This window comes from Triticum urartu, chromosome 7A (genome assembly GCF_056163025.1).
Source record: "Triticum urartu cultivar PI428250 chromosome 7A, HENAU_Tu73, whole genome shotgun sequence".
Lineage (NCBI taxonomy): Eukaryota > Viridiplantae > Streptophyta > Magnoliopsida > Poales > Poaceae > Triticum > Triticum urartu.
In genome coordinates this window covers 582865561-582872687 of record NC_141879.1, presented here as the reverse complement: position 1 = coordinate 582872687, position 7127 = coordinate 582865561, and the positions used below count along the sequence as shown (strand labels likewise).

At 45.0% G+C, this 7127-nt stretch overlaps 1 pseudogene; it reads right to left on the bottom strand.

Moving 5' to 3' along the window:
* Positions 1-4075: 4075 nt before the first annotated feature.
* Positions 4076-4900, bottom strand: LOC125519089 (flotillin-like protein 2 pseudogene; annotated as a pseudogene).
* Between the last annotated feature and the right edge of the window lie 2227 nt (positions 4901-7127).

Below are 7127 nucleotides of genomic sequence, written 5' to 3'. Positions count from 1 at the left end.
CTATAATTCAATGAGTCTTATGTTCAAAGTTTAAATCTGTGATAAATTTTGTATCAAAGTGATCAATTTTCAGAGAACAGATAAAGATCAAGAAATGCTCTTGAACTAGAGAAATGTGTATTTCTTGTTCCCGTGCAATAAAGTTGATGATGATGATTAATTCTTAGCAAAGTTGTTTAATAGAAATACTATCATCACATTGTTTATGAGTTATATGCATTATTTCCATTTCCGCCCAATGGCTATATGGAATTAATGTAGAAGGATGATGTCTATTCTAATTCTGCCACAACTGTGATTTAGAATATAAAAGAAAGTTTCAAAAGTTTAATGTGCGTTTCTTTTAACCAGACAAACATAGGGTTATTTTTATGCCCATTATTGTTGATTATTGGCTAAGTTTTCCCAGACTAAAAGTTTTCCATGCTTTCATTCGTGAAAGAGAATGGTTGGGTACTTGTGACCCGAAAGATGACCAAGAAAGGTCATAATGTGAGGGAGTATGTTCTCTCTGAAGAATGCATCAAAAGAAAAGAGACAGATCATTGAGAGTCTTGGTTGATGAATTTCTTTCATGTACTCTCTATGAAGAAGATTTTTTAGTCAACATGATTCGAGATGAAGAAGCAACATGCGTGTTTAATTTGACCAATGTCGGGTCAAGCATGTGTGTCAAAGAGCATTCAGATTTATTCCTAAATTTGATGATTGAATATGCAGTCAAAAGAGCCAATTCTGGCATTAATGTTCCCTTACAGGGAATTACCCGCATGGCGGGAAAAGTCTGGGAAAATACCCGCATAACGGGGTAAAGCTGACATAATATTATGTCAAAAATCCCGTATGGCAGGAGAAATTCTGGCAAGAGAAAGATATGATAACTCTTGTGCTTTTAATGTATCCCACTCTAGGAGAAAAGAATGGAGTAGCTGAAAGGCGCAACCATACACTAATGGATATGGTCCGCAGCATGATGAGTTATTCCAACTTACCATTGGGATTATGGATGGTGGCGCTTCAAACCGCCATTCACATTCTCAATAGAGTACCAAGCAAGTCGGTGCCCAAAACACCGTATGAGCTATGGACAGGAAGGGTGCCCTCCCTACAACACTTCAGGGTGTGGGGGTGCCCTAACAAGGCCAAAATGTTTAATCCAAACATTGCAAAGTTAGATCCCAAAACAGTGAGTTGCCACTTCATTGGCTATCCAGACAGATCAAAGGGTTTTCATTTATACTATCCAGATAGATATACAAAGTTTGTAGGAACAAGACATGCAGTCTTCTTAGAGGACGAAATGATGAGGGGGAGCTTGGTAGCTCGGAAAATTGATCTTGAGGAGAAGAGGGTGCATGCACCTAATCCGATGATTTGGGAGCCATTTTTCTCACTACCGGTTGCAACTCCACCCATGAAAACTATGGGGGTAGACCCGAAACCTGTCCGTCAGGAGCCGATTGAACCCGTTGTTGAGCATGAAAGGGTGGTGCAATGACAAATTTTAGAAGAAGTCCCAAAAGTTGAGGCATAGAATGTGCCAGAAACTGAGGCCCTTAGAAGGTCTACAAGACATAAAAAGTCAGCTATTTCTACTGATTATAAAGTTTATAACACGGAAATAGTTCATACAGAAAAAGATCCCACCTCATATGAAGAATCCATGAGAAGCCCTCATTCATAGAAGTGCATGAAGGCAATGGAAGATGAGATGAAATCGATGAGTTCCAAAGATGTTTGGGACTTAGAAGAAATTCCTAAAGGAGCCAAAACAGTAGGCTGCAAATGGGTCTACAAAATTAAATATGACTCTAAAGGGAATGTAGAAAAGTATAAAGCACGACTTGTGGCAAAGGGATTTACACAAAGAGAAGGGATAGATTACAATGAGACATTTTCTCTAGTCACATGGAAGGATTCCTTCAGAATCATAATGGCATTAGTTTATCATTTTGATTTAGAGTTACATCAAATGTACATAAAGACGACATTTCTCAATGGGGATTTAAAAGAAAATGTCTACATGAAACAACCTAAGGGTTTTTATCATGGAAGGCAAGGTAAATATGGGATGTTGCCTAAAGGAATCCATTTATGGATTAAAGCAAGCCTCTAGACAGTGGTATCTAAAGTTTAATCAAACGATTAAAAGTTTTGGATTTAAAGACAATATTGAGGATAACTGCATTTATGCAAAGTTTAAATATGGGAAATATATTTTCCTAATCTTGTATGTGGATGATATCCTGCTTGCTAGCAGTGATGTTAGTCTACTACAAGAAACAAAGAAGTTCTTATCCTCAAATTTTGACATAACATATCTTGGTGAAGCATCATATGTTTTGGGCATAGAAATTCACCGAGATAGGAACAATGGAGTCTTAGGACTATCGCATAAAGCATATTTAGAAAAGGTTCTTAAAAAGTATAATATGCATGCGAGTAAAGCCTCACCTGCTCCTATAGTCAAGGGCGATAGTTTTGGGAAATTCCAATGTCCCAAGAACCAGTACGAGAGCGAGCAAATGAAAGCAGTACCATATGCTTCGGTTGTTGGCAGCTTACAGCATGCACAAGTGTGCACTCGCCCTGACTTAGCTTTTATCGCCGGGGTACTCGGTAGATGTCAAGAGAATCCATGCATATAGAGCACTGGAAGATGGTAAAGAACGCACTGCGTTATGTGCAAGGCACGAAGGACTACATGCTAATATACAAGAGAAGTGAATCCCTAGAGATAAAAGGGTATTCAGACGCAGATTTTGTGGGGGATAAGTTGATAGAAAATCCACGTCAGGATAGGTATTCACCCTCGTTGGGGAGCGATTTCGTGAAAAAGCTCCAAACAGTCGATAGTTGCATCATCCACGATGTATGCGGAATTTATAGCATGCTTCAAGGCCACGGGGCAGGCGATATGGTAAAGAAATTTATACTCGACTTGAAAGTGGTAGATTGTATTCACAAACCACTAAAGATGTACCGTGACAACCAGCCTGTAGTATTTTACGCTCACAACAACAAGTCGAGTAATGCTGCCAAAACAATAGAGACAAGGTATTATGTTCTGAAAGATAAAATTCAGGATCACACTATAAGTCTCGAGCATATAAGGACAAAGGATATGCTTGCGGATCCGCTAACGAAAGGCTTACCACCCAATGTGTTCAAGGAACACTTAGCCGGCATGGGTTCAAGGGAAAGCCTTATGATTCCTGGATAGGCCCAAAAGGAACATAACTTGTTTCTGAACAAAACGTATGTTGTAGCTGTATGATTCCATCGGCAGTTAAGCTGTGATGACGAAACAATCTCTATGTACCAATATGTGATGAAACAATTAAACTAGAATGTATAAGGTTAAAAGTAAAGCTGAGATCAGGAGGGAGAATGTTAGGTTGACCTCTCTTCCGTTTGAGCCCAACGGGTCGAACGGGCCCTTGCATCGCGCCCTGATCGGGGGCGCCCAACCAAACCATGGTTGGTGGGCCCCTGTGATCCACGCTATGTAAACAGAGGTGGGAGCCACGGCATGAGTCACGAGTTTAATTATGCCACAATCCCTACCGACACTCCCTACCGATCTAGGGTTAGCGCGGTGCTCACGGGAAGCACACCACCGCCACCATCTCTCTGCCATCACCGGCCACTACTTCACCATGGTCGGCACCGGCTCGAGCTCTTCAACACCAGGAGAAGGTAGGACTATCAGATCTAATCTAGCCTAGTGACCCAAGAGTCTATCAGTAAACACGCATGCGTCCCTGCCAGAGGCATACGCTTCACACCAAAACCTCGCTAGTTTTTACAAACACAATCCTACTCTCATGGCATCAAAGAACCCAAATGCTTCACCCCTGCGATATGAGATTCTCTAAATATAAAGCCAGTTTACATAAATTGTTGGAGAGGTTTGTTTGCCCCAATTTCCCGTAAACGACGGTCATTTTAGAGATAGGGAACCGTTAGAGTTGCTCTAAAGCATAAAGAAAAGAAAAAAAAAGAAAAAAAATAATTGTTGCATCAATAACCAGCCAAAGAACAAGCAAATTACATGCGTGAAATTGAATGGAAGTCACAACTCCATCTGGAGCTCTGCCTCGCGGATGTCGACGGCCTTGGCAACCTCGACCTCGACCACCTTGGCCTACTTGTGCCACTCGGCCTTCTTCATGGCGAGCTCGGCCTTCACCTTGGCCTCCTATCCTTAGCCCTTGGCCGTGCTGCGGCACCGACAACACATTGATCTTGGCGTCCACCTTGGCCTCCTCCTTAGCCCCTCACTCTCCCTGGCTCCCACCTCTCCCATCGTGGCCTCCACTAGGTCGACCATGGCCTAGTTAGGCGCGTCCTGCTGCATCTTCTGGCCGAGGTAGGAGAAGAACTCGTGCCCCGACACCTCCACCAGCTGCTTCACGTTGGCATTGTCGATGAGCAGGCCGAACTGGTTGAGCTCAAGTTGCACCCTGCTGAACACCTTCTCCTTAAAGGTCTTCGTGTCATTGAGGATCACCTTCATGGCGAGCTCCGCGGGGACCATGCGGGTCTCGCCCTCAACGATCCACTTGACCAGCTCCTGGATGTGGATCCTCGAGCTATGTTGCAGCGCGGTGAGCTTGGCGTAGAGGAGGAGCTGCCTCTCAAGGTCCTTCCCGTCCGACTCCTCGGCCCCGGTGGCCATGATCTTGGGGCCGATGGCGCAGATGGTGGAGAGTATGAAGGGCAGCATCTCGGTGCTCATGGCGTGCACCTCGAACTCGTAGCTCACCGGCGAGATGCTGAACTTCTTGCACTGCTGCATCACGAAAACCCATGCCTTCTTGGCGAGCTTGACGCCGTCGATGCCCCAGCCGGTGATGGCCATGTACTCCGACGCGTCTGCGACATGGAAGCTAGTCATCTTCGATCTCCTCCGCTAGCTGATCCTTGCTTTGCGATCTACATACGGCATCGGCGGCAACTACCTTCCGAAAACAACAAAGGCAACCGAGAGAGGGCTACGAATCTAATTTGGCCTAGCTATATATATAGCCGGCTGTTTTTTTACGGAATATACAGCCGGCTGTTGCCTGATGACGGATCCGGATCGCACCAACACCAACCTACCGGATATAGCAGCAGAATTAAATAGAATCCGTTCTATACAAGGAAGGGGTATTAGAAACATAGTCCATCAATCTCTAATAAGAGCATCTCCAACAGCCGCCGAACACGCCGTGCACCAAAAATTAATTTACCGCACGCCTATCGCCTGGTTTGGCGCGGCGGGCAGCGCTGGCTCCAGCAGCCGCACTAAAATGCAGCACGCGCAGCTCCAGTAGCGCGCAAAAATGTGGCGCGCGCGACTCTCGCATAAACAATATTTGCATTCCAAAACAGAAGCAAAAAGATCAAACACAAACAAAATAAATCAAAATAAATAGTTCAATTTCGTTATTACAACTCAAGCAAACAGTTTATCGTTCAATACAACAAATAGTTCAACAATACAACAAATAGTTCAACAATACAATATCGAACGTACAAATCATGATGCTCTTTGTCGTCCATTCCATACCCACCACTCCTCAATGAGATCCTTCTGAAGATTATCATGCGCCGCGGGACGTCGAATGACATGATAGGAGGCAACAAAACGGGCCACCCTTTCAGCCCTCCGTCGCACTCGCACGGGATGTTCCAAAAGCTCATACTGAGAGTAGTCTACATCTTGGACACGCTCATTCTCGATGATCATGTTATGCATGATCACACAAGCGTGCATGATGTACCAAAGCATTTTTTATCCCAAAATCTAGTCGGTCCTCTCACAGTAGCAAATTGGGCTTGCGAAATCCCAAAAGCTCTCTCCACATCTTTTCTAGCCGCCGCCTGAGCATTGTGAAAATCAAGATTTTTCTTACCTTCCGGCTTTTTCAATGGCTTCACAAAGGTTTCCCGCTTTGGATAGATGCCATCCGCTAGATAATAGCCATAGTTGTATGTACGACCATTTGCTACAAACTGCACCAGTGGCAAATCACCATTTGCAATCTTATTCATAAGTGGTGACCGGTTGACAACATTGATGTCATTCAAAGATCCAGGCATTCCAAAGAATGCATGCCAAATCCAAGTCTCTCTTGATCGGCCACCGCTTCAAGGATTATAGTGGAACCCTTTTTTTGGTCATGGAATTGCCCATGCCATGCCTTTGGACAATTCTTCCAACTTCAATGCATGCAATCTATTGAGCCAAGCATACCAGGAAAGCCGCGAGCTTTGTTCATCTCCAATAGCCTTGCGGCGTCTTCAACATTGTGAGATCTCAAATACTCCTGGCCAAACACTTACACAATTCCGATTGCAAAAGCGCTTGACACACATGATGGCTTGGCTCTCACCTGCGGCGCGCGGATAGGCCGGGGAAGCGCCGGAATGGTCGCCGGATGGCGCGGGCGGCGGTGGCGCCGTGGCTGGAGAGGGGGGTGAGTTGCGAGCAAGCGTGCGAGAGTACAACGCGCGGGAGCGGGCATAGAAAATAAGCGGCGCACGATGTAGTTTCGGCCCGCGCGCTGAACAAGATATGCCACGCGCGCGGTTTTTGCGTGTCCACTGGAGCCACTATACCGGTTGCGCGCGTGCTAAAATGGGCAATTTTACGGCACGACGCTAGTTTGGCGCGGCTGTTGAAGATGCTCTAAATGATTAATTAACCCAAAGAAACACGCCTGATGGAGTGCATACGTACGACACCTAGCCACTCCGGCCGGAAATTTATAGGGGTTTGCCTCTTGTTGGAGGAATCTAAAAACCACCACGTTCATGTATAGCTGAGATTGTAATCTCACTGACGGTGTCTTGCAGCAAGATTGTGATCTCGCTGATTGATTGATTTATTTTTTGTGTAAGAAACTTTCAATTTATTTATCTTAAATTATGACAGTACAAAGAACACAAGAAGTAAAAGAAATTACAACCTGGTCCGTGGACCACCTACAAGTACGGGAGCGAGCCGAGGCGCACCGCTGTCATCATCCCTTCCTCGCCGGAATCGGGCAAACCTTGTTGTAGTAGACAGTCGGAAAGTCGTCGTGCTAAGCCTCCATAGGACCAGCACACCATAACAGCAACCATCACCGATGTAG